This window comes from Macrotis lagotis, chromosome 4 (assembly GCF_037893015.1).
Source record: "Macrotis lagotis isolate mMagLag1 chromosome 4, bilby.v1.9.chrom.fasta, whole genome shotgun sequence".
Lineage (NCBI taxonomy): Eukaryota > Metazoa > Chordata > Mammalia > Peramelemorphia > Peramelidae > Macrotis > Macrotis lagotis.
The window spans coordinates 209840745-209867879 of record NC_133661.1 but is presented as its reverse complement, the minus strand read 5'-3'; the positions used below and the strand labels follow the sequence as shown (position 1 = coordinate 209867879).

Sequence of the window (27135 nt, the reverse complement as noted above, 5' to 3'; positions counted from 1 at the left end):
ATCTGTAGGTTCTTGAATAATTTTCTCTTTGTTTAGCGTGAGGCATAGAATGTTAACTTCCTGGTTGAGCAGGGGATCTTATTACACCTGCCTGTGTGAGCCTAGGCTGCTGTATATTTTGAAAATATATGGAGCAACTAAAGCTTAGGGGGCCCAGACTTTCCTCTTTCCTGTGGTAGTTTTACCATGGCAAAGAAAACTTACAGCTTTGTAGAGTGTATAAAGGAGCTAGCCTTCAAGTCAGGAAAATTGGTCTCAAGGTCTACTTCAGTTACTTGACCCCTTTGTTCTCCAGGCAGTTTTATAAATTTCAGATGAGTGGAAGGGTTTTCCACTCCAGAGTTCCTTAGATGAATTATTCCTTCAAAAATTTTGTGATAAGAGTTTAAAAAATTTTTATGAACAGTTTCAAAACTAAAATATGTTCTAGCAGTTTGAGCTAATGGAGTATACTCTCTTTTTTAATGGCTATTAATCAGAGCAGGAAAGCCGAATGGACACCAATTTTTTTAAATATTTTTAATTACGGGTGTTTTTCTTTCTCATTAAATTTGTAACCATCCATTCCTTCAAAATATTTAAGGTGGGGATTGGATAAAAAAGATTTCATTGTAGTATAAAGAATCATATTGGAATGATGGACAAAAAAATTAATTCAGAAACTATTTGCATTCAGGTCTTGTCTCTGATACATGCTACTTATTTGACCCTTTGTTAACCACTTAATCTCTGTGTCCCAGGCAACTCACTAAGACTACAAATTACAGTACAGTTTCTGGTCTGTATTGATAGAAGGAATTTCCTCACAGGGATTTCCTACACAGAGGAAAAAGCATAGACCTAAACAGTATAATAGTAGATAATAATAGCTAAAATTTTTATAGCACTTTAAAGTTTACAAAGCACTTTACAAATCTTATCTCATTTGAACTACCCTGGGAAATAAATGTTATTATTCTGCCCCCCATTTTCCAGATGAGAAAATTGAGGCAGATAGAGTAAATGATTTGTCTAGAATCACAAAGAGACTAGATGTGAACTCAAGTCTTTGTGTCTCCAGATCCAGAACTCTATTCACTGTGCCACCTACCTGCCTGAATAGCATTTCCTTTGGAAATAAATGTTCATAAAATAAAAAAAGTATATATTTATATTGTAAAGATTCTGTCAGTAAAAGTTGCTTCTGATTAGGAAAGAACAATTGAGAATATAGGGTATCTGCAAAGACATAACACACATTGTTTTTACCAATGGTCATTTAAAGAAGGTGGGAAAGTTCTCCAGAACTAAATTCCAGCAGTCAAATTATTGTTGATATGGCCTGGGAGTGATTTTTATAAAACTTTGGAAACTTGGCTTAAAAACACTGGCAGCTCTGTGTCATTTGGGACTTCTTTAGGTCTTGATACTTATTCATTTCAAGGAAAGAAAATAAACTGTAGAATTTTTTCTTCCCTCAAGGAAAGAAAAAAAAAACCCAAATCACAGTTTTGTGTAGTTCTATGGATGTCTTCTGAAGTGAGAAACGTTTCTGCCAGAAGATTTTTTTTAAACTTCTAATTCTGACAGAATTAGACCTTTGCACAGTCTTATGTTTTAACATAGAGCTTCCTGCTACTTATCTCTCATTGTGGGTGGCAGAAGAAAAGTCTGCTTTCTTCTCACTCATCCATACATTACCAAATGGTAAGTTGATCTTGCATGGCAATTTTTTAAGCCTCTAGTATTATATCTATATTTCTATGATTTCTAGATCAATTACTCCCCAAAGAATGGAAAAATCTTCATTAAGCATTTGTTGTTTGGTCATATCCAACTCCTTGTGACCCCATTTGTGGTTTTCTTGACAAAGATACTGGAGTGGTTTGCCATTTCTCTCTCCAGCTCATTTTACAGTTGCGGAAACTGAGGCAAAAAGGGTTACGTGACCTGCCCAAGTTCATTCAGCTAGTGTCTAAGTCCATATCAGAACTCAGGAAGATAAGTCTTCCTGAATCCAAACCAATACTCTAATCATTTTATTGCTGAGTTTCCCCTATTAAATGCCTACTATGTGCTAAGTACTTGGGATATGAAAAGAGAAGCAAGTTAGAGCTCTCAAAGAGCTCACATTGTAATTAAGAGGGATAGACTACCTAGGAATATTCCCTGATGGGTTGTGGGAAAGACCAAGTGGCCTTTAGGGTGGAGCTGAATATACTTTGTTAGGTATTTAAATCATTAAAATACATAGAAACTTGAAGTGAAGCAAAATGAGATCAGTCGAACAGGAAAATAACATAACTATAACAATGTAACACAACCTCCAACTGAACTCTGTGTATTTATAATAATCAAATTTATCCTTGAAGAAGAGATGGAGAGAATATAACTCCCAATTTTGTAGAAGTTTAGGACTGTGAGTGTGGAATTTAACATATACTTTTTTGTTTTTAGTTTTTTTTGCAAGGCAAAAAGTGGGGTTAAGTGACATAGCTAGGTAATCATTGAGTGTCTGAGGCTGGATTTGAACTCACGTCCTCCTGACTCCAGGGCCGGTGCTCTATTCACTACATCACCTAGCTGCCCCGACATATACTTTTAAACTCAGTAAATGCATTGATTAGTTTTTGCTGAATTGTTTTCTCTTTCTTTTTATCTTATCTTTCTTGTATTGGAGAAAATTAAGGGGGTGACTTTGGGAATAAAAGTGATATAGGAACGAAAGATAGAAAACATTTGAAGATAAAACTAAAAGAAAAGAAAAAACTTTGAGAAAGGGATACAAAACTATCAGCAATATCAAATAGAATAATTTATAGAATAATTTCTCCATTGGAATCAATGTAATTAGATTTTGTTAAGTTCCTACTTAATATAGTCAAAGTACTTGCCATTGGTGTTAGGGTTATACATAGTTCTTGACCTCAAGGATAATCTAATAAGTGGGCTAAGAAATCTATACAAAATATAAATAATATTTTTATGTTCTATTTTGTGATTTGAAAAATGCTTTACTATATGCTATCCCATTTGAATCTCATAAAAATCTTAATACTGCAGGTATTATTATCCATATATTATAGATTTAATTAAAATTGATGAGCATTTATTAAGTACATGTATAATTGGGAGATATCCTTTCTTAATAAGGAACACTAATTTGGGGCTTAAACATTCTAAGATCAGTTTTGAGAAGCTTGGTTCCAAAGAAAGGAATCAGACTTTTCTTGACTCATCTTTGCGTATTACCAAATGTTAAGTTGATCTTATATGGAAGTTTTTTAAACCCTCTAGATTTACATTATATTTCTATGATTTCTAGATCATTTCTCCCCCAAAGAATGGAAAAACCTTCATTAAGCATTTGTTGTTCTGTTGTGTACAGCTGTCTCTGTCTCTCCTATTGTTGAAATTTTCTTAGATCCCCTATTTTGAGGAATGATCTAAGACAGTCATCCTTCAGTCTCTGCATTTCATCAGCATGATGCAACTAATTTCTCTTTCTACTCCTCTTACCTCATTTGCATATTCTTCATTCTCTAGTCTTTACCACCACATTCTCCTGCCTGCCCTTTTTCCAGACTGCCCCCCCCCCCCTTTTTAGGGTTTTTTTTCCGCAAGGTAAATGGGGTTAAGTGGCTTGCCAAGGCCACACAGCTAGGTAATTATTAAGTGTCTGAGACCAGATTTGAACCCAGGTACTCCTGACTCTAGGGCCAGTGCTTTATCCACTGCACCACCTAGCCACCCCCCAGATCCCTTTTATGGGTTGTCTTCCCCTGTTAGACTATAAGGGAAAGGGAATAAACATTTACAGAGATCCTACTGTAGAGGACAACTAGTTGGTACAGTGGATAGAACAACAGTTCTGGAGTCAAGAATTTGACTGAATTTCAGTCTGCTCTCAGACTCTTACCAGTTGTGTAATCCTGGACTAGTCACTTAACCATGTTTGCCTCAGTTTCCTTATCTATAAAATGAGCTGGAGAAGGAAATGGCAAACCATTCTTGACCCTGCATTTTCTGTGCCAAGAAAACTTCAAATAGGGTCAGACAAGACTTACCAGCAGCACAAAACAATTTGCCAGGTGCATTGTGTTATATATTATTACAAATATTATCTCATTTGACTCCCACAGCAGTCTTGCAAGGTTGGTTCTGTTAATATCCCACCTTGCAGTGGAGGAAATAGAAGTAAACGTAGGTTATTGCTTAGTCATATTAGAACTAAATTCTTCCTGATTCCAGACTCAGTCAGTATTCTATTTATTCTGCTTTCTCTCTGTTTCATGTATATTTCTGAAGGCAGAGACTTTTTTTTATATTTTTCAAGGCAATGGGGTTAAGTGGCTTGCCCAAGGCCACATGGCTAGGTAATTATTAAGTGTCTGATGTCAGATTTGAACCCAGGTACTCCTGACTCCAAGGCCAGTGCTCTATTCACTGCCCCACCTAGCCGCCTAGAGACTGTTTCTTTTGCCAGTTTTAAGTATCACCAAAGTTAGTGCTTAATGAATGCTCAATAAATTGATATCCAGCCTGGAACCCTGGGGGGAGATTATCAACATCTGTTCTAGAAAAGTTCTTGATGTACAAAGTAAATCAAATATTGAATAGTTATTTTTTTCTGTCCTAGAAAAGAATTACCCTATAATTATACAATGACAAATATTACATGATACAGTAATATGTAACACTTATAGTTTTCCAGGAAAGCAAACTTTAAAACATGAAGCCAAAATATTTTCTTTTTTCCCACCTAATAATAATTTGACTTTCACCTTGACCCTGCATTGTCTAAGTAGCTCCTTTGAGGGATGACTTGGATTGATTCTTTTCCAAGAAACCTTGCAGTATCTTGCATGAAATACCTACTACTGCCAGTTATTTGAACTTATCAGTGTCTTCAGACCCTCAAGTCTATGTATGAGGTGACTGCTCACCTTTGTTAAGGAGAAGAAACACAAAGCAGGTGAGGTAGCTGGGTCTTTGAGATTCAGTTACAGGTCCACCTAGACAAAAATATGTTCTTGCTGAATTATTTAAGCAGCTGTCAAAACTACAGGGAGGGGAAGAAACCTTCCCTCCTTTACAAGAAGACTGTGGGAAATCTGTCCCTCTCCAAAGTCATTTAACTACTGAGAAGAGTGAGAGAAAAGAACTAGAGGAGAAGTAATCTCCCTAAAATCTATCAAGGGCACAATTCTTGTTGTTCACTAGCCAATCATCTTTAACAAAGTGAATTGTAATAGTGGAGTAGAAGTAAGGGGATATAAATCAGAAGTCTGGTTTTGAAAGTGCTTTTGCAAAGGTCTGTCAGAAAGGACCAGGGCTAATACTTATAATTTAGGGAGTCTTCTGGAAGTCCCTTCCCTCAAACAACTTATATTCTTCTATGGCAGATAGCAACTATATATATATATATATATATATATATATATATATATATATATATATATATAAAACAATTTTTTTTAGGTTTTTGCAAGGCAAATGGGGTTAAGTGGCTTGCCCAAGGCCACACAAGCTAGGTAATTATTAAATGTCTGAGGCCAGATTTGAATCAGGTACTCCTGACTCCAGGGCCAGTGCTCTATCCACTGCACCAACCTAGCTACCCCAGCAACAATATATATTCAGGCAAATTTAAAAGTATGTATTTTTTTCTGGTATATTATAGGGGATGGGACTTGAACAACTTTTCAGGAGGTGCAGATAAGGAGCAACCTCATTTATGTAAAATAGGATATTCACTAGAGGATTATAGGTTTCTATGGATTCCAGAGATCAGAAATGAAAATAAAGGCTTAAAGAGGTTTGGTAACATGTCCATAGTCACATAGCTATTATGTATGACAGGATTAAAATCAGTGTTAGAGGTTAGCTGCTCTGTAAATGCACAGGTCATTTGTAAGTCCATCTGGACTGGTAATTGTTTTTTGGTTGAGGAAAAAAAATGGGAAATTTCCCTTATGGTTTATTCTTTATTTTTTTATTGTAAAAGTTTGTATATATATGAAATCATTTTTAACATTCTTTATAAATTTGAGTTCCAGATTCTCTCTTTCCTTCCCACCCTTCTACCACCCACTAAAAAGGCAAACAATATGATATCAATCGTGCATGTGAAATCTTACAAAACATATTTCCATTTTAGTCATATTGTAAAAGAAAAAGCAAGAAAAAAAAATAAACCAAGAAGCTTATACTTCAATGTGAACTCGGTTTATCAATTCTCTCTCTGGGGCAGATAGCATTTTTTTTTCATCATGAGTCCTTTGGAATCATCATGGATCACTGTACTGATCAGAGGAGCCAAGTCTATTACTATGTACAATGATCTTCTAGTTCTCACTTTACTTGGCATCAGTTCATGTTTGATTTGTTTTATGGTGAGGCGATTGAGGCTTAATGACTTGCCCAGAGACATACAGCAAGTAAGTGTCAAAAGTCTGAGCCTGGATTTGAAGTCAGGTCATCTTGACTTCAGAGTTGATGTTCTATCCACTGCACCACCTAGCTGCAATAATCAAGGTTTTTGTTGTTGTTGTTGTTTTCCCCTGAAATTACTTCCCTATTCATTTCTTATAGCAAAATCGTATCCTGTCATGGTCATATGCCATAACTTGTTCAGTCATTCCCCAATTGATGAATATCCCCTCATTTTCCAGTTCTTTGTTATAAACATTTTTGGGTTCTTTTTTTTTTTTTTTTTTTTAGGTTTTTGCAAGGCAAATGGGGTTAAGTGGCTTGCCCAAGGCCACACAGCTAGGTAATTATTAAGTGTCTGAGATCAGATTTGAACCCAGGTACTCCTGACTCCAGGGCCAGTGGTTTATCCACTGTGCCACCTAGCCTCCCCTTGAGTTCTTTTTTTTTAGGAGGTGATAAGTACATTTTTTGCTATTTCTATTCTAAATCTAAGATATCTTCCTTAATAATTTTTTGATGTATGATGTCTAGGTACTTTTTAATTTTAGGTACTTATCTTTCAGGTAGCCCAATAATTCCTAAATTATGTCTTCTGAATCTATTTCCAGGTTTTTTTCTGGTTGTTTTTCCATTGAGACATTTCACACTTCCTTCTATTTTTTTCATTCTTTTTGTTTTGTTTTATTGTTTATTGACTTCTCATAAAGTCATTAGCTTCTGCTTGCCCAATTCTAATTTTTATGGAATTAAGTTCTTCCTTGAGTTTTTGTACATCTTTTCCCTTTTCATCAATTCTGTTTTCTAAGGAGTTTTTTCTTTAGTGAACTTTTTTGATTTTTTTTTAAATACCTGAGAATGCGGAGGCACCATGCCAAGCTTGAAACTTTTTTTGCAGTGCTGTTTTTAGAGTTAGTTTTGGGTTGTCTGCAAGTTTTCTGTTTCTAAGTGGTTTATCCTAGGAAAGATGTGGTCACTATTTTCCTTGTTTGTGCTCTGATTTTTAGCCTGCTTCCCTGCAGTCACAAGAACCAGTGCTCTCCTATCCCTGGAACTGTGAGGAGGGCCCTTGCTTCTTTGTCAGTGATTACAAGATCTCCTCTCCAACTTGGAACTGAGTAGAACTATCAATTAGTGCCACCCTGTACCCAGTTAGTGCCAGCAAAGGGTCCCTTTCTGACTAATTGCCTGATTCCCTTACCTTTATGGGCTGAGAGCTCCTGAAGCTACTGCTGTTGCGATTGCCTCCAAGATCTACCATTGATGCTTCTGCCAAGCTTTGGGCCCCTGCCCACCCTGTTGTTATAGACTTTTCTTGTTAACTTCCCAAGTTGTTTTAGTTTGAAAAATGTTTCCCTGTGACCTTTTGTGATTCTTCCACTACAAAACCTGATTTGGAGCGTTATTTTAAAGTTGTTTGGAGGGGAATGTTAGAAGAATTCAACTGGGTCCAAACTTATGCTCCATCATCTTGGCTTCTCCTATTTCTGAAACCAGTATTCTATTAATCTGGCATTTTGTATTTCTGTAAATAATTCATTTTGTTTAAGTTTTTAGTTTTAGGAACATAGGTAAAATTGATTCTAAAATTTGTCTTGATTTTCCTTTTCTAGTATTCCCATTCATGGGGGTCCGCTAGGTGGCACAGTGGATAGCACCAGCCCTAGACTCAGGAGGAGCTGTGTTCACATTTGGCCTCAGACATTTAATAATTGCCTAGCTATGTGACCTTGGACAAGTCACTTAACCCCATTGCCTTAAATAAGTAAAAATAGTATTCCCATTCAATTTTGTTTTTTTTTATAATGGTTTTCCTCTCTCTTTTGTGTATGTATGAATCACATTAGCTTATAGTCTATTTTGTATTTGTTTGCTCTTAGTTTTATTTATCATTTTCTTCTCAATTTTCAGGTATATTTTATTTTTAGAATTACTGGATTTTTTGCTTCTAAGTTATAGGATTGTTAGGATCTTTGTTGCATTCCCAATTCATTGATTTCTTCTTCATGTCCTTTTTAATAGGATGTGTTTAGAGATTCTATTGGTCACATTATCCAAATGCTATCTGTTTTGACATCTGTTAATGTTTACTTTAATATGTTTAGAATTATTTCTGTTATTAGTTCTTTGTTCCACTTATTCTTTAGGATATTATTGCTCCCATTTAGCTTTAAATCATTTTTTCAAGCATTTCCCTTATTAATTTAACATTTTTATTTTATTGTTACATGTAAAGAATGCTTAATATTTCTGCCTTTTCCCATTGTTTGTGACTTTTAAAATTCCTAACATCTAGTTAATTTCTGTAAAGGGGCTATTAAAACTTTAAAATCATATTTACCTTATAATGTCCATTTAGTAATCATCAAAGATCTGTCACATAAATTTTTTCTAGTATTCTATTAGTGTTCTTAATATCTTTCTTGATTATCTTTTTTGTTAGTTTGTCTAGATCTAAAAGGGATTATACTGAGATCTTCAATAAATATATTCTATTGTACACTAGTTTTCTTTTGTATATTTGAGTTCTATTCATTACATTACATACATTCCATATATTTATTACGTAATTAATGTTGAAATTCTTTCACTGGCAATAGTACATTTAAGCAGATTTTAGTTTTTCTTTTTATTTCTATTATTCATGTCTATTTATACTCTTGACTTTTCTGAAATCATGATTTCTATCTTTGCTTCTTTTCCATTCAGCTGAGGCATAATGTATTAAACAGGTACTGTTTTCTTATATTTAAGTATTGCTTTCTACCACCCTTTTTCATTTTTGTGAGAAAGTTCATCACATCCATATTTGAGGTTTATAATTGTTGGGTTTGTTTTTTTCTCTATCATCTACTATTATAATGTTCCCTTATTTTGTTATCTTCCCCATTTGGGACTTTCTTTGTAAAGATACTAGATTGGTTGGGGCAGCTAGGTGGCGCAGTGGATAAAGCACTGGCCCTGATGTCAGGAGTACCTGGGTTCAAATCTGATCTCAGACACTTAATAATTACCTAGCTGTGTGGCCTTGGGCAAGCCACTTAACCCCATTTGCCTTGCAAAAACCTAAAAAAAAGATACTAGATTGGTTTGCCATTTCTTTCTTTAGCTTATTATATAGATGAGGAAACTGAGGTAAAAAGGGTTGAGTAGATTGTACAAGGTCACCAGCTTATGCGTGTCTGAGGCTAGATTTGAACCCAGGAAGATGAGTCTTCCTGAGTCCTGTCCACTGTGCCATCTGTCTGTCCCAGGAATGAAATTACTATTACTTATCCATGCTTAGAATAGTCTCATCCTAATTCTCCTCCCAGATCCCAAATCTTTCTCTGCCTCACTGATTGTCTTCTTTTGTTTTGTTTTGTTTTTAGGTTTTTGCAAGGCAATGGGGTTAAGTGGCTTGCCCAAGGCCACACAGCTAGGTAATTATTAAGTATCTGAGGCAGAATTTGAACCCAGGTACTCCTGACTCCAGGGCTGATGCTCTACCCACTGTGCCACCTAGCTGCCCCTTTTTTTGTATTCAACTCTCTCTAGGTGGAGTTTGTTTGCTTATGACTTTCCTTACTCCAGTTCTATCACTTCTCTTAAGAAACCACCTCTCTCCCCCATATTCCTGTTTATGTTATTGTGTTTTATATTATACTCTTTTCCAACAATTTATCATTGCCTAGTTTCTAATAAAATGAGGTTCATTAGATTCCTGTACCCTCCATGCTTAACTAATGTTCTACTATGGCACCCCAATTTTAAGAATATGTTTTTCTCTATCATTTCTTTCCATGTGTATTTCTTTATTCATTTCATCTTGTCTTGTTGTTTTCTCATCTTTTGTTTCTTCCTCTGCTCCAACCAAGACTTTGAGTTTGTTTTACTTTGAGCCTTCTTTGGCCACTACACTTAGGATTCTGAAAAAAAAAGTTTTTACCCACCTTTCATCATGTAAAAATTTATTCATCATTTATTCCTTTAAAGATGTTTAAATTTGGGGCCGCTAGGTGGCACAGTGGATAAAGCACTGGCCCTAGAATCAGGAGTACCTAGGTTCAAATCTGGTCTCAGACACTTAATAATTACCTAGCTGTGTGGCCTTGGGCAAGCCACTTAACCCCATTTGCCTTGCAAAAACCTAAAGAAATGCTTAAATTTATTTATTTTTCTAGGTTTATTTAATTTCTTCCACTTTTGTTTTAAAGATTTTTCCCAGTTCTGATTTTCACAACAAGAATGTTTGGAAACCATTAATTATATTAAAAATATATATTTTTTAATTTTTATTTTCTGTTCCTTCCCTCTATCTCTACTCCACCAATCAAGAATGAAAAAAATGATATCATTATACATATGATGTCATGAAAACATATTTCCATATTAACCATACTGCAAAAAAAAAAGAAGCAAGAAAAACAAAGAGAAAAATGCTTAAGTTATATAAAAAATCCAGCAATTTTTTTTAATCTGGAGGTGGATAACATTTTTTTCATCATGAGTTCTTTGGAACTGTCCTGGATCATTGTATTGATCAGAGTTGTTAAATTTAAAGATATCCTTATGTTGCTATAGAATTTATGCTCCACTTTGCACAATGAATTATTATGGGAGGGGTAAAGCTTCTCTTCTTTATTTTTGCCTTTTAATATATTTTATCCTAATCTTTACTTTCTTCCATTTACTATGTAATACATTAATTCTGATGGAGATTTTTGTTACAGATTTGTCCTTAGTGACTTCCAACATTTTATTTGACAAAAGTCAGAATTTTTGGAGTCACATTTCTGGATGGATTGTATAGCAGAATTCTTTCAAAGAGATGATAAGTTTATTCTTTCTAATATCACAATATTATAAGGTCAGAACTTTAGAGTTGGAAAGGATCCTAGAGATCCTCTATTCCAGCCTCTTTATTCTTCACATAAGGATACTAAAAATTAAAATGATTTGCTCAATATTACATATCTAGTTGGCCTGGGATAGTGGGGAGGAAGGTTTGAATGAATATCATTGGATTGCAGATCCAGTGCTTTCTGCACTGTATCTATGTTCACTCAGGTTCCCAAAGTTGATGAAACATATGTCTTGTGTTTCATCATACTTTTTGAGGAACTTAATGATTCTTTTTTACTTTTTTTAAAATTTATTTTTATTAAAGATATTATTTGAGTTTTACAATTTTCCCCCAATCTTGCTTCCCTCCTCCCACCCCCACTCCCCAGATAGCATTCTGTCAGGCTTTACTTTGTTTCCATGTTGTACCTTGATCCAAATTGGTTGTCATGAGAGAGAAATCATATCCTTAAAGAGAACAGAATTCTCAGAGGTAACAAGATCAGACAATAAGATATCTGTTTTTTTTTTCTAAATTAAAGGGAATAGTCCTTGTACTTTGTTCAAACTCCACAGCTCCTTATCTGGATACAGATGGTACTCTCCTTTGCAGACAGCCCAAAATTGTTCCTGATTGTTGCACTGATGGAATGAGCAAGTCCTTCATGGTTGAACATCACTCCCATGTTGCTGTTAGGGTATACAGTGTTTTTCTGGTTCTGCTCATCTCACTCAGCATCAGGAACTTAATGATTCTTAACCTATCTCTTCTAATTCTATATTCTAGGTCAGTTGTTTATTTTATTTTATTTTTATTTAAGGCAATGGGCTTAAGTGACTTGCCCAAGGTCACATGACTAGGCAATTATTAAGTGTCTGAGGCCAAATTTGAACTCAGATCCCCTTGACTCCAGGGCCAGTGCTTTATCCACTACACCAGCTAGCTGTCCCTGGCCAGTTGTTTTTGTTAAGAGATACTGTACATTTTCTTCCAGTTTTGTGGTGTTTTGTTTTCTTTTTCACTAGTTTTCTGGATATCTCACTGAGCTTTTGAGTTTTGTTTCTTTGTTCTCTCTTTCAGAGGATCCACTATTTTTGGTAAAGTTACCCAACTTCTAAGGTTTCTGATTATCTTTCCAAGTTCTTTAAGAGCACTCATTCTATTCTTTATCTCTTTATATTGTTTCTGCAATTCTTCTAGGTTTTGTATCCAATTTCAGCAAGCCATGCTATCCTTTTTCTTTCCCTGGGATTACTATAATTATTCTCATCTTCAGAAGTTTTATCCTTAACCCATAGTATTTCTACATTGCATTAAGCATGTTCTGGCTTTTGCTTATTTTATCAATTTCTCCACTTGGGATGGTAGCTAAAGTTTCTACCTCTCTTCTTTCCTGGTGTTTCTTCTGAACTTCTCTGGGCTCTGCAATTGCTGTAGTTACATTCATGTTATTGGTTCCTAGGGTCAAAATGTATGCCTGCTATGAGTTCCTAAAAATCTCTGTTGTCAACCTGGAATAGGGGAGCCAGAAAACTCAGCTGAAGGCAGTTTTTAGGTCTTTCTCTTTTGTCACAGTCATGGATGAGGTGAAACCTGGGCTAGGATAAAATGGTCTTTGGGCCCTTCCCCTTAGATATTGCCCTAATATGACTCAGACACTGAAGGAGAAATGTATTCTATAGTTCTTTCCCCTGTTATATAGTCATCATATATAATGCCAGCCAAACTAGGCAAAAGTAACCTTGCAAGGTTTTTGGCAAGGCAATGGGGTCAAGTCACATAGCTAGGTAATAAGTGTCTGAGGTCAGATTTGAACTCAGGTCTTCCTGACTCCAGGGCCTATGTTCTATCTACTATGGCACCTAGCTGCCCCCCCCCCCTTTCTTTGGAAGCCAATGAGTTATACAGAAGTGACCTTAAAGCTTTTTCCTGAGTTAGACAGAAATGTCTTCTTCCCAGACCCTTTGTTGGATTTAGTCCCAGATAACAACATTGAGTTCTTCCCTTTTGGCACCAATCCATGGAGGAACCAGTAGTGATTGGGGCAAAAATCTTGTCCTTTGTTGTTATTACTCCCATCCCCAATCCTATTGTGAATACTTTTAAGGGAATTTGTTTTTGTTTACCTTTTTCTTCCATTGATCTTTTGCTTCATTTTTTTATTATAATTTTTTTTACTTATATATTTTTTTAAATTTAAGGCAATGCGGTTAAGTGACTTGCCCAAGGTCACACAGCTAGGCAATTATTAAGTGTGTCTGAGGTCAAATTTGAACTCAGGTCCTCCTGACTCCAGGGCCAGTGCTCTATCCACTGTGTTACCTGGTTGCCTCAAGTTTCTTATAATTTTTGAGGTGATTTTAGACTTCAAGAAATTCTTAAAGTTAGGGTTCAAAGATCCTAAATTGGCCATGGATTTTTAATGGATCTATTCTTCTTTATTTCTTGCAATGATTTCTTTTGGAAGTTCCTCATCTAATGTTCTATGAAAAAAAATCTAATTTTGTCTTTGAGATGATAGCTCTCTTAAGCTAATCTTGCACCCATATTCCTATCTAAACATCCTCACAATTTTTAATCATCTCTAGGACCTAGAGAAATATGAAGATGTACTCCAATGAAGGCTAGTCTTGAGAAGAGCAACTTTTTGTTCTGTTCTACTTCCCCATCAGTTCTCATGAAGAAAACATATTGAAGATGTTTTTAAACAAGACTTTATAAAAGTGAATAGATTGTGTTTATATCAAAGATTCTGTCAACATCAATTCAATTCTTATTTGATGTCAAAGACAATGAAAACACAACAGGTCTCAAATAGCAGTTGCCCAATTTACTATCTCAGAAGACTTGTTCCCTTCTTTGCTTTTTTTCCTTCTGTGTTAGTCTGGGCAGACATTCAACTTTTATGTTTACAAAATCCAAGGTAAGTCTTCTTGGCTGATGGAATCAGATCATCACTCTATGTTTGGGAACTTCTCCTCCAAAGACAAGATAAAATTGGTCCGCACTTCCCTCACTCCAATATTCCAGGAAATTCAGCATCAGCAGAAAAACTTAGAAGAATGGATGGGCTCTTTGTCCTTAATACACTACTTCTCTCCTTGGACATAAGGTCAAGGAGGTGAAGTTCTTAGGACTGTCTACAAATTCAGACTCATGAGTTCTTAACCCATTTCTCTTTATAAACATACCCTTTCTTTAGAACTCCAAGTTATACAGTGAAATGAGTTATTCTTTGCAATGAAGCTATTTTTGTGTCCTAACAGATGGTCTATAGCAAAGTTGTCAAATACACGACCACTGGAGGCATCATGAACCAGAACAATTTTGGGTACAGCCAGAACCAGATTAAAATGTGGTTGGAAAATATTTACCAAAATATAAAAATGGAATATAGGTAATGTTAATATGAGGTCACAGACATCCTTTTATATGGCTTAGTGGTCCTTTATTTCTATTTGAGCTTGATTTCACTGATCTATTGAAACAGTATTTCATTGACCTTATTAAAATGAATTTTTCTTAAGTTTGTTGTTTAGTCATTTTTAGTCATGTCTATTTGTGACCTATTTGGGGTTTTCTTGCTAACAATAACTGGAGCAGCTTGCCATTTCCTTCTCTAGCTCATTTTACAGATGAGATAATAGAGGCAAACAGGGATAAGTGACTTGTTCAGAATCACACAACTAGTAAGTGACTGAGGATAGATTTGAACTCAGAAGATGAATTTCTGACTCCAGGTCGAGCACTCTATCCACTATGCCACCTAGTTGACATTCATAAGGAATAATAGAAAGCACATGCTTCTTTTGGTGCCTTTCCATGTAGCATTTCCTCTCCTCAATTGTTTGATTTATATGCCATGTAGAAAAGGAGGAGGAAAGATTAGATAATCTACTTTTCTTTTTGTTTTGTCCAGAAATTTTTCAAAAATGTTGGCAATTCCTATTGGGAAAATTCTTCCATTGATACAAATTTGATTAATCAAACAGGACAATAGGATTATAGCCTTGGAGATTGGGAGGACTCTTTAGGAATGCTTCATTTCATTACAGATGAAGAAATTGAAGCTGCATGTGTAACAAGTAATGGAGTCAGGGTTAGGATCCAGATATTCTGACTCCAAACGCAGGATTCTTTCAGTTTTTCCTGGGTGACATATCTGGGGAACAAAGAAGTTTATACATTTCAGAGACTGAATTTGAACCCAGGTCTTCCTCCTTACTTGAAAGTTACTCATCTGCTCAGTCTCCATTTAATTGTACTGTCAGGGTTTCAATTTTTGCCATTACCCTTCATTGGACACTCATGAAAACCAAAGCTCCATGAATTCAGAGCAGAGTCAGTGGGGTAATGAGTTCCTGTGCCTTTTTCCTGAACTACGTGGTAAGGAGTTATTTTGATTGCTAATTCACTGCAGAGAAGATGGATTTTAGTTCTTTTTCTTTTCCAGGCTCTGTAGACTGGGAGTTTAATTTCTAGCAATATGTTTAAGGTGGAAATTCCATTATCAAAGAGTTCATATCATAGTCTTTCCTTAGAGGTGGTTAACACCTAGTGAGGTAAACTCTATTTGTTGTTCAGTGCAAGTGTTTGCTTATTGTCTCCTCCATTAAATGGTGAACTCCTTGAGAGCTTGAATTGCCATTTGTCTTTTTCTATCCCTAGTTCTTAGCACACTGCCTGTCCCAAACTACTTAATATATCTTTTGATTGACTTTTAGCTATATAGCTCCCTCCAATGAATAGAAAGTACTAACAATTCTTAGTTATTAAACAACACTATCAGGTCCTTCCAGGACTGTCTTTTTTTTCTCAGACTTTTAAAAACTCAATAGGTTTTACTTACATCTATCTATCTATCTATCTATCTATCTATCTATCTATCTATCTATCTATCTACCTATCTACTTATCTATCCACATACAAAACTATGTATATGTAGATAAATGTTTACATACATTTGTATGTATGTACGTATGTATGTATGTCTGTATCTATTCTTATACCCATCTCTTTGGCAATTTCCTCTGATATAAATTGATATATATTACCTAACAAGTCATTTCCTTTTGCCTAAATTTTTTTTTTTACTTAATGTAGGGAATTGATCAAGCGAGTTCCCTAATTTGAATTTAGGGGGTTTAGAATTTGGTAATCTTTCTCAATGAGGGCGTAGACTGATCATTGACACAATTTGGCAATGAGGTTCCCTGATGGTTCTTAATTTTCACTATAATACCATCTTTGGTTCTTCAGAGGTGTTCAGAGTACTCTACATCTTGATATTATGTAACACAAGTCAAATAATATTGAAAATTGGAGATGTATGCAAGTAGGGATTGTTTTTTTTATGCCTCCCCCCCTTTTATATCTTCGGAGTTTAACATGTCCGACATATAGTAGATTCTTAAGTGCTATTTTCATTGTTTTCATGGGAAACTTCTGTCAATAAAACAGCTTTATAATTTCTCAAAATCAATGTACCTTTTCTTTTGATACTAGGTACAAATTGAAATGATGTAGCTTACATGTAATGATTTGCAGAAGTGGTTTAGATTATCTCACATAGTCTTCACAATTATTGTTGGATATAGGCACTCCACTTGAGAAACTGAGCCTGAGAAAATTTATGTGACTATATAAGCAAAAACCAGAGCCTAGAATATTAGAATACTAGTTAAAAGTTTAATATTACTTGGTAAAGCCAAGAAAATATTTATCATTTCATTCAAGATTCTTAACCGTTAGGATCCAGTAACTATTCAAGGTTATGTTACTATTCACCAAACCAGTAAGGATGTCAACCCTTAAACTAGGTACCAGTAATGAACTCCCTTAAGTCTGGAGTAACCTGTGGAACCCTTCTAAGAATGTTTAAACACATAATTGCAAGGGAAATCAATTGAGTAATGAAATTTTTTTTCAAAAGTTCATGAATCCCAGTTTGAGGTTCCTAACTTAAAGGAATTCTTCAAAATTGGTATTTTTTGGTGTAATTTCACCTATTTGTAGTTGAAAATTCCAAGGAATGTTAAAGCTATGTTTTAGGAGTTAAAGATTTGATGGTGGATTCTAAACAAGCTGGTTGATTTCTTAGCATTAAAAAGTAAAGGCTTTTCTCATAAGGCAAAGGCATTTTGGGTTGGGAGGGACATATAGAATAAGATTCATGGAATTTGTTGCTTCTTTTTCATGGACCTCATTAAACTTAATTTTTAACAGGTTGAATGACATGTGAAGAAAATTGACCTGGCAACAATACTTCAGTATGGTTTCCTAAGTCCTGTCCATAATACTCTGCCATGTTTTTCCTAGGATCTCTAATTGATAAAAGGAATTCTGGTGGGGGTGAGCTCAGAAGGGTTGTCCCTCTTGGTTTTACTTAGGAAAAAATAACTTGCTGGTTCAGACTGAAGTGAATTTTGAAGAATGGTATGAGTCTTTCATACTATATATGTGTGTGTGTGTTTTAAGGGGCAAGTGGAGCTGTTATATGAGTGTAAGATAAGGGATGTAGTGAATCTTTTAGTAGATTCAGAGAAGTGACTACAGGATCCACATGAAAATATAGATTAGAAAATGAAAAGGGAAAGGGTAGATGGATAATTTGTATTATTTTTAAACTTTGTGACCTCTTAAAAGATGTTAATCCTATTAGAACATGAACAGGGAAGCATGAAAGTTTTTCTTCTGTTTTTTCCTAGCAATACATAAACTAACACCCATAGAATTACAATAATTAATGAAACCATCAGATGGCCCAGGATTTTGCTCTGAAATGTTTCCCTTCATCCACCTAAACAGTGTAGTTTCAAACTTAAAATGAAGGAAATAGAATATTAATTCTTTAAAAAAGAGTATTCCTGGGGCAGCTAGGTAATGCAGTGCATAGAGCACTGGCCTTGGAGTCAGGAGTACCTGAGTTCAAATCTGGCCTCAGACACTTAATAAATACCTAGCTGTGTGGCTTTGGGCAAGCCATTTAACCCCATTGCCTTGCAAAAACTTAAAAAAAAAGCATTCCAACTGATAATGAATCATGGTCATTAGACAAGCTTCAGACTAAATTCTAATTTCCCTAGGACCAATTTTGTAAATTTTTTGTAAAGAACAAGTATTTTTGAAATACTGTATAAAGAATCTTATGTTCAGTTTTTGGTAATACTGTACTGTAAAGAATCTGTATGTTCAGCTAATACTACTAAATGCAGTCAAATATAAAAAAATAAATTTGATAGTAACCTTTCTAAGGTCTTCATGGTAAGAAAAAAGATTCTTGTATCCCATCTTTCCCTAGTAATGACAGTCTATTTCTCAGAACTTCATTCAAAATATAAACGTCATCTAAAAATGACCATATTCGAGACGGTGTTTGAACTCTTTATTGTCTAGTGTGCTTTGTGCTTGCATTACTCAAAGTATTTGGGTTGATTTCTTTTCATCTCTAATTTATTGGTGAAGAAGCTTATAGGGTTATGCTGAAATATCGGATTTTCTGTTGTGCCCCTTAGGTATTGATAACAAAAGACCTGAACAGATGTGAGAAAGAAACAGGAGTATCTTGGGGGTAATGCCTTTTTAGTTCTTCACATTTCATTTGGAAAAGTTAGAGATGAAAGGATCTTGTGTTGACTGTAGTAGCTTTGAAGAACATTTTTTTTGACTAAAAATGTTGCACTTAATCTGAAAGAGAAAAAATACCACCCTGTAAATTGTTTGAATAGAAAAGAATGTTGAGGAAAGATAAGAAATAGATGAAAATTTTTTTTTACTTTAAAATGGTCATTTCCTAAAGTTTTTACTACCTACCTTCTACTTTCTCTTCCAGAGGAATATCAATAATTGCCTCCTTTTTTCAGCTGTTTCTGTGTTTACTGATGCTGTCTTTTTATTTGCTTCTTGAAGGTGATCACATCCCAAGAAAAAGTAGTCACTTCCACCACTTTGACAGTATTTTGTGTGCCTAGACATATTCATAGTATTTACACATTTTATTCTGACTAATATCTGACATTAAAACCAAAAGCAATCCAACAAACTCTGAAACCTTACCTCAACTTCCGTCTTTGTAAACAGGCTAGAGGAGTTATTTTATTTTGTCTCAAATCAGTTCTTCTTGTCTTCTCAGGAAGTGTGGTCTAATGGAAAAAAATGCTAACATTTTAGTCAAAACAGACTTGAGTCTGAAGTGGGTTAAAGAAGAAAAATACTGATTTTTGAGTCAGAAAACCCAGGTTTTCAAATCTCATGTTTGATACTTACTCTGACCTTGTGAAAACCCAACTTTACCTCCCCCTTGGCATGTTTTCTCATCAGTAAAATGAGTAGATTCCACTAGATGGCCTCTCAGGTCCCTTCCAAAGCTCTTGATCTATGAACTATGAATCCTTATTATGTCTTTTTGAACAAGTTGTTTAATTTCTGAGCCTTAGTTTCCTCATCTATAAAAGGGAAATATAATACCAGTAGTTCCTATCCAGCCTGCATCCACACACTGGGGTAGAAAAAAATCAAATGAGAATAATGTGAAGTACTTTGCCAACCTTAAAACACTAGTTTTCTCATCTTTGATTCAACAGTGGTTGAGAGCCTCAAATTAGTGGTAATTAATGGATAGATCTCTGGGTCTCAGTCAGGAAGGTCAAAAAATCCATCCTCAGATATACATAGCTTGTATATGTATATATACTTCCTCAACTATGAAATGAGGTTAATAGCACCTACCTCAGGGTTGTTGTTGAGGAATCAAATGAAATTTGTAAAATATAGTTTGACACTTAGAAACTTAATAAATGCTTATTTCCTTCTTTCCTTCAATTCTTGCCTCTTCCTTTAAAAAATCATTGCATCATTTTTCTGAAAGACACGCACACCTACCTCTTTTTGCAATATTTGGTTTGCATTTGTTTCACTTTTTTTAATCCAGTCTCTAGAATGTTGGAAACACTAGACTCCTCTAGATAGTCTCATTTAAATTCCATCTTGGCTTCCTCATTGTGTCATATATTCCTTTCTCTTCCTTCTGAAAAACATTTGACCTACCTCTTTTTGGGAAAATTTTTGATCTCATTTGTCTTTCTCTAGTAGCAGAATAAGTATTTCCAATTCATCACTTTAAAGTACTATTGATTCCTTGGGCCTTTGGAAGGTATTCTAGACTCCTGAAAACTCTGAATCTTCCAATTTTCCTTTGGGTGATATTATTTGAATTGTCTCTTCATGTTGTCTCATTAAGAAATTTGTACTCTTTCTTCTGAAGACCATGGTATCTCCTTGAGACATTTTTCTCTGATAGACTGATTGCCAAGTTGTCTTTCTGAAGTACAAAGTCACTTGTACCTTTTTAGGATACACAAGATTATATACCTTGTCTCTTGAAATACCAACTTTCATTAGGAAGGCATCAAAAATATCTAATCTAAATTCCTTTGGATTTAAGAATTTTTGGACAAGTAAGCTGAACTGGACAACTCACCTTTCCCCACCATCTCTGAATTTCATTTGCTCTCAAGTTGAGTTGATTTTCTTCAAAGAAATAAATTTGAATTTTCTGCCCCTCTGGACCTTCATTTTCTACCTTTCATCACACTGACCTATGTTATTGTGTTTACAGGATTGTCTTCTGTATCAAATATATGATTTCATGCTGAATATTTCACATCATCCCTAAATATCAATTAAAAGCCATTTGAAAGTACAAAAACATTCCAGAGATATCTACTGGTGATTATGGATTACATTTGGGAACTACTTGCCTGTTCTGAAACTTTCATCAGCCTGCAGGATCAGAAGTTTTCATGAGGAGTGAAGTATTATTTGTTGTAAACCACATTAAAAGATACCTCTTGGATTTGTGTGAACTGATGCTGAGTGAGATGAGCAGAACCAGAAAAACACTGTACACCCTAATAGCAACATGGGGGTGATGATCAACCTTGATAGACTTGCTCATTCCATCAGTGCAACAATCAGGGACAATTTGGGGCTGTCTGCAATGGAGAATACCATCTGTATCCAGAGAAAGAACTGGAGTCTGAACAAAGTCCAAGGACTAGAATAACTGATATCTTATTGTCTGATCTTGTTATCTCTTATACTTTATGTTTATTCCTTAAGGATATGATTTTTCTCTCATCACACTCAATTTGGATCAATGGACAACATAGAAACAATGTAAAGACTGAAAATTGCTCTCTGTGGGGGTGGGGGGAGAGAAGTAAGATTAGGGGAAAAATTGCAAAATGCAAAATAAATGAATAAATAAAATCTTTAATAAAAAAAATAAAAAATAAAATAAAATAAAGATACCTCTCTATTTCTTCAGGGTTCTTTTTTTTTTTCATTTTCTTGCTTTCCTGGATCATCCTTAAAACTGTACCATTTCTTGATTCAAGAACTACCTCACTGAAAGAATAATCTTACCTTCTCTTTTTTGGAAATGAATGACATGTGATCCCTTTCCTCTTCCTGTCCTTCCTTACCTTACATGACAAAGCCCTTGGATTATATTCTTTCCATATGTGAAGAAAAAGTTTTGAGAGTTACCTCTTCTCCAGAAATCTGAGTAGTATTCCTCTCTCTGTCTTAATTCTCTTCTCTCCCTCAGAGCTTGGACCTATTCCTTCTGGCTCTTTAGACAGAATCTAGTCCGACTCCTTTGTTTATGAATGAATCCAACTTTTGACTAGGCTCTGATGATGTTCATTAATCATCTTTAATACTTGCCCTGATCTTTGATCCCTTTTCTCAGGGAGTGGTTTTCCCCCAACATGTAAAAACCTGTGAAACTTTAGAAAAACAGCTGTTTTTCTTTCCTTCTGTAAAGTGATGGATTCATTATTTAGGATCACAAATGAAACATTAGTTAAGAGTTAAAATCCCTGAGAATGCTGTTTTCTTGATCCTACCCCATAGTCTCTGGTCTCCATCTTTCATGGTCATCTGATTTTATCCTTTTAGTTTCTTTTGCTATTTTTTCAGAAGGCATCCTCATATATAGGCAGAGAAGATGGCTGCTATAGGATAATTTATGAAGGCTCTCACCAACTCCTGCAAAATAACTTTTTATACCCAGAGCTATTTATTCCATGGTCTTTCTGTTCTTCCTCAAATATGCAAATACTCCTGGAAGGAGTAACACATAAAGTTCATTCTTTCTGTGATAGAAAAGATTAAAAAATGAGAGCAATGTATTTTGTAGGGAAGAGTAATTATTACCTATCCTGTTCATGTTAAAGTTCCTGAAGAGAGAAAAGAGGTAGGACAGGCATTGAAATTAAAACACCTACCTTTAACTGTAGGAAGTCCTGACATACCTTTCTAATGAGGTAGACATACTCACCTTCATAGTTTTTCTCATCTGATAAAGGAAACTGTCAGAAGTCTTGTTCTTAATCCACAAATGTTTTTCCTGTAATATCTGTACAGTACAAGCTTCTTTGCCTTTGAGATTACAAAAAAAAATACTTGTACATATGTCTTCCTCCATTTATCCCTGCTATGTTTATGATGTCACAAATCATAATGACATACCTTGATAACAATCCAGCAAAATTTGCGGTGCTCTGAAGTTACAAAGTGAGTTTTCTTTACTGATTTTTAAAATGCATCCCCCCTGATAAATTCATTTTGGATTTCTCATAGATGATATTAAAGTCTTTTTGATGTTAGCCTTGTCTCCTTTCCCATATGAAAGAATTCTGACAAATCTAAGCATTAGAATTTAAAAATTGTTTCAATTAGGGACCATTAATATAATAACTTTGATTATTTGATAATCTGGGGGGATTGGGGAGTTTTATAAAAATTCTAGATAGTTAGGAATTCATTCTCCCTGGGTCAGATGATTAATATTCCTATTATCTTTCCTTTGCTGTCTCACCCTGCCCCCACCCCTCTTAAGATCTCTAAGTGAATAGAAAGGATAATATTTTTTTCTGTGGCACTTCTGTGAGGCAGAGTTCTCTTTTTACCAGAACTCTTTGTCCAGGTATGTAGGAGGAAGGGCAATCAAGATACAGGGTGGTATAATAGGAGTAATACAACTGGTGTCAGAGGACCTGAGTTCAAATTCCATCTCTGATACAACTTATGTGATCTTGGAAAGTATCTTAAAAGTAACATCCATGGACTTCTGTTTCCTTTTCTATTAAAGGGATTGTACTAGGTTGTCTTTGAGGGACCTTACATTTCTAGAACCAGGATACCATGAAAGAGTCAGACTAGAAACCTCTAAGTTTCCTTCTGGCATTCATGTATAATACGATGAACTAATTTTCCCCAACAGCCCAGTTAGTAATGATGACTTTAGTGCTAATCACTAGATTAAATATTTGCAATGGGGGGGTGTCATAGAGAATATTTAGCCTTATTTTACAGATGAGGAAATTGAAGCTTAGGAGATTTTACCAAGTTATATCACAGGTTAATTACTCGGGAGACCTGGTAGTTGGACCCTGGGCCACTGACTACTAAAATCAATACTTATTACTGGATAACATAGACATATATACATATATTTTTATGTGAGGGTGTATATATACATACACTTATATGTTTATGTGTATTCAGAGATAGGATAAAGACTGGACCTACAATTTTATTGATTTTGAGAGCTCTTCTCTACCATTGAAATGTGACCCACACATTTTCTCAACAGAGGGAGACTTTAAGGAATAATATCTTTTTGGGGTACAAAAAGAAAATAGTATAGAACCAAGTTAATCTTTTTTTTGGTAAGATGATAATAGAATAAAATCTGTGAAAAAGTGGTCTAGTTAAAAATCTGCTGACTCTTACAGTCTCTTTCCTAGACTTCAAAAGGGCCCTAAGCATCAATATTCTCAACTTAGAGGTCCAATAACAATAAAAATCCAGAATAACAAATTTTTAATAACCAGAACTTTAAGCATGCCCACCTCAGCAATTTCTAGACTATTATAGAAAAACAAATAATGGGTGACATACCACATCTGAGGTGTGTTTTGAAGTAAATTTTTAAAAATTGTATACAATTTTTCCAAATGATAAAAAGCCACCCAAGTTTTCTGCTTGGAAAGATGAATTCTGCCTATACTTTAAAATCTCGAGTCTTTTTTTAAAGTTTTTTTCAAGGCAAACAGGGTTAAGTGGCCTGCCCAAGGTCATACAGCTAGGTAATTATTAAGTGTCTGAGACCAGATTTGAACCCAGGTACTCCTGACTCCAGGTCCGGTGCTTTATCCACTATGCCAGCTAGCCGCCCCAAAATCTCTAGTCTTTTAAATATTTTTACTACTCTTTTCAATTTTTGTTCTAGTCCCAAATTTGTATTTCTACTAAGCAGATTTCTATTGAAATATGAGTAGCACTAAAATCAAGAATCATGAGATATTTCTTTTGGATGATCAGGGGAAAAAACATTTTTTTTAACTTGAAAATGGGAAGGGCTCTGGACTTTGCTACCAATGAATGACTTATATCTCCAAAGATAAACCTTTGTTAATGAAGTATGCTGTCTTCTCTCTTCTACATTTTGTCCCTCTGACTTCAAGTACCAGCAAGCTCTTTCTGTATGAAGAATGAGATGTGGTTGGATAAGAATGAATGCAATGTTCTGTGTTCTTGTCGCCATGGTGATACTTGCCCTTATAATATCAGAATTCAGTTTGCATTGCCAACTAACTGTCTATTGGTTGTTTCAAATTGAATTTTCCAAAGGCATCTTGACCTCAATATATCTGAAACAGTACTTATCTCTTCTCATGCCCCAATTTATCCCCCCTTGAAACTTCTCTATTACTGTCAAGACTGCCACTATTGTCCCAGTCCATTACCACCCCAATTCAGTCCCTCATCATCTCTTGGAGGGACTATTGCAATAGTTTTCTAATTTATTTCTCTGCCTCAAGTATCTCCCCACTTCATTCCATTAGTCTATCCTCCATATAGCTTGCCTATATGATTTTCTTATATCATTGTCTGCTCTTCTTCCCTCTGCAAATAAGCATTTTTTTTGCCTTCCACTTACTTCTAGGATTGAATATAAACTCTTTTGTTTGGTATTTAAGTATCTTCACAACTTCATCCTTTCTTACTTTCATAGTCTGATTAACCTTTCCTCCCCTCTTTATATTCTGTGATTCAGTTATTCTAGTTTACTAAATGTTTCTCACAAAAGACCTTCTAGGAATCCCTTGTCTCTACTTTTGTACTAGCAATCTTCCATGCTGGGAATATTCTTTCTTCTCACCTCTGCCTCTTAGAATCCTTGACTCCAAGATTTAGCTCAAATGCCACCTGTTGGAGGATATGAAATTTAGACTTGATTTTGATTGATTATTCATTAATGATTAAGAGTTCTAGCTAATCACTGGAACTGAATCCAATTTGGCTCAATAGCAGAGTTGTAAGAATTTAGGTTCCCTAATTTTAAGGCTTTCAACATGATCTTTTCTCAAGAGAGAGATAAGAAAAATGAGTAGAAGAGGAGCCAATCTGGGTCTTTCTGGTGTGCAGTATTATCCAGCTTGAGACTTTCTGGAGGATATTGACAAACTTGATGCTATGGATTTTGGAGACCCCTCTCTTGCATATCAACATGATTAAACAAAATTGTAGTCAACCCTTTGTCTTTTTTATAGATCAAGTACACTCTTAGTTTAGTTTATATATCTCAACTTAAATAACCAAGTGTATAAAAAACTAATAATCTGTCAGATGGGTTTTTGGCTAATGAAGGGACATTGACCTCTTTTACTGGCCATTGCTCACCTAATGAATTAGTTATGCTTGGAATCTTGTGCCTCAGTTTCTCTTTATCACAAATTTTTTTTTATTATTTCTCATTCCCTTTCTCTCCACAGATGTTAGATGTTGTCTTTCTGGCATTACCTTTCATTTCTATGCATGTATCTTTTATTTACCATTGTATATACACTGTGTATCCTCTATTAGAATATAAGCTTCTTCAGTGCTTAGAAAAATGCCTTGGGATATAGGAAGACTTTCAATAAATACTTATTGACTATTTGCTGGGTCTGATGCTTTCCCACTCTATAGAAACCTCTGCCCTAGGGCAAAGATGGCTCCTGCTTGGTGGCTCACTCCATCAATCACTATGTCAGGAGGAACCTCAGCTGCATTTCCCTTCATTCTTGGATCAACTCTCTGCCATCTCCTCACCAGAGGTTTTTGTCTCCTACAAAGATTTTGTTTTCCTCCCTTTCTAGTACTCCTCATTAAAATGCAAGCTTCTTCAGTGTAAAGACTATTTTTCTCACTTAATTTTGTATACCCAGAGTTTAGCACAGTGCTTGTAATGAGTTAATACTTGTTATATTTATTTATATTATATATATTTCTTAGTTTATTATATATCTATCATATATAATGCTTGCTCTATATATCTGTGTATCTATCAATATTTACTAAATGTAGTCAGTTATTTAGCATTTAAGTTGTTGGGCATCTCTCTAAAATTGCAACTTGCAGAAAGTGTACTAATTAGACTCAGTGAAGAATATTCACTTAGTTGAATGCAAATCTGACACATAGTAGAAACTTATTTATTTATTTATTTGTAAGGCATTTGAGCTTAAGTGACTTGCCCAGGGTCACACAGCTAGTAAATATCAAGTATCTGAGACTGCTTTTGAACTCAGGTCCTCTTGACCCCAGTCTCTATCCACCGCATCACTTAGCTGCCCCTTCATTGTGGGTACTTAATAGATATCTCTTTACCACCTCACTGGCTTCAAATTTCTGAGAGGGTGAAATCATAAATCTTGTCTTGTGAGACAACTAGGTGACCTAATGTATAGAACACTGGACCCAGACTGAGGAGTTTGAAACTGTCTTAGATACTGTCTAGTTGTTGGACAAATTTCTTAACCTCTTTCTCTATATTTTCTACATTT

At 35.1% G+C, this 27135-nt stretch overlaps 1 long non-coding RNA gene across 1 annotated transcript; it reads right to left on the bottom strand.

Moving 5' to 3' along the window:
* Positions 1-18603: 18603 nt before the first annotated feature.
* Positions 18604-24823, bottom strand: LOC141522178 (uncharacterized). Its single transcript, XR_012478148.1, has 6 exons — positions 24714-24823; positions 22772-22947; positions 22581-22681; positions 19292-19377; positions 19049-19202; positions 18604-18922 (listed from the first exon to the last, which is right to left on the bottom strand). It is a non-coding gene; the product is annotated as an uncharacterized LOC141522178 (long non-coding RNA).
* Positions 24824-27135: the final 2312 nt, after the last annotated feature.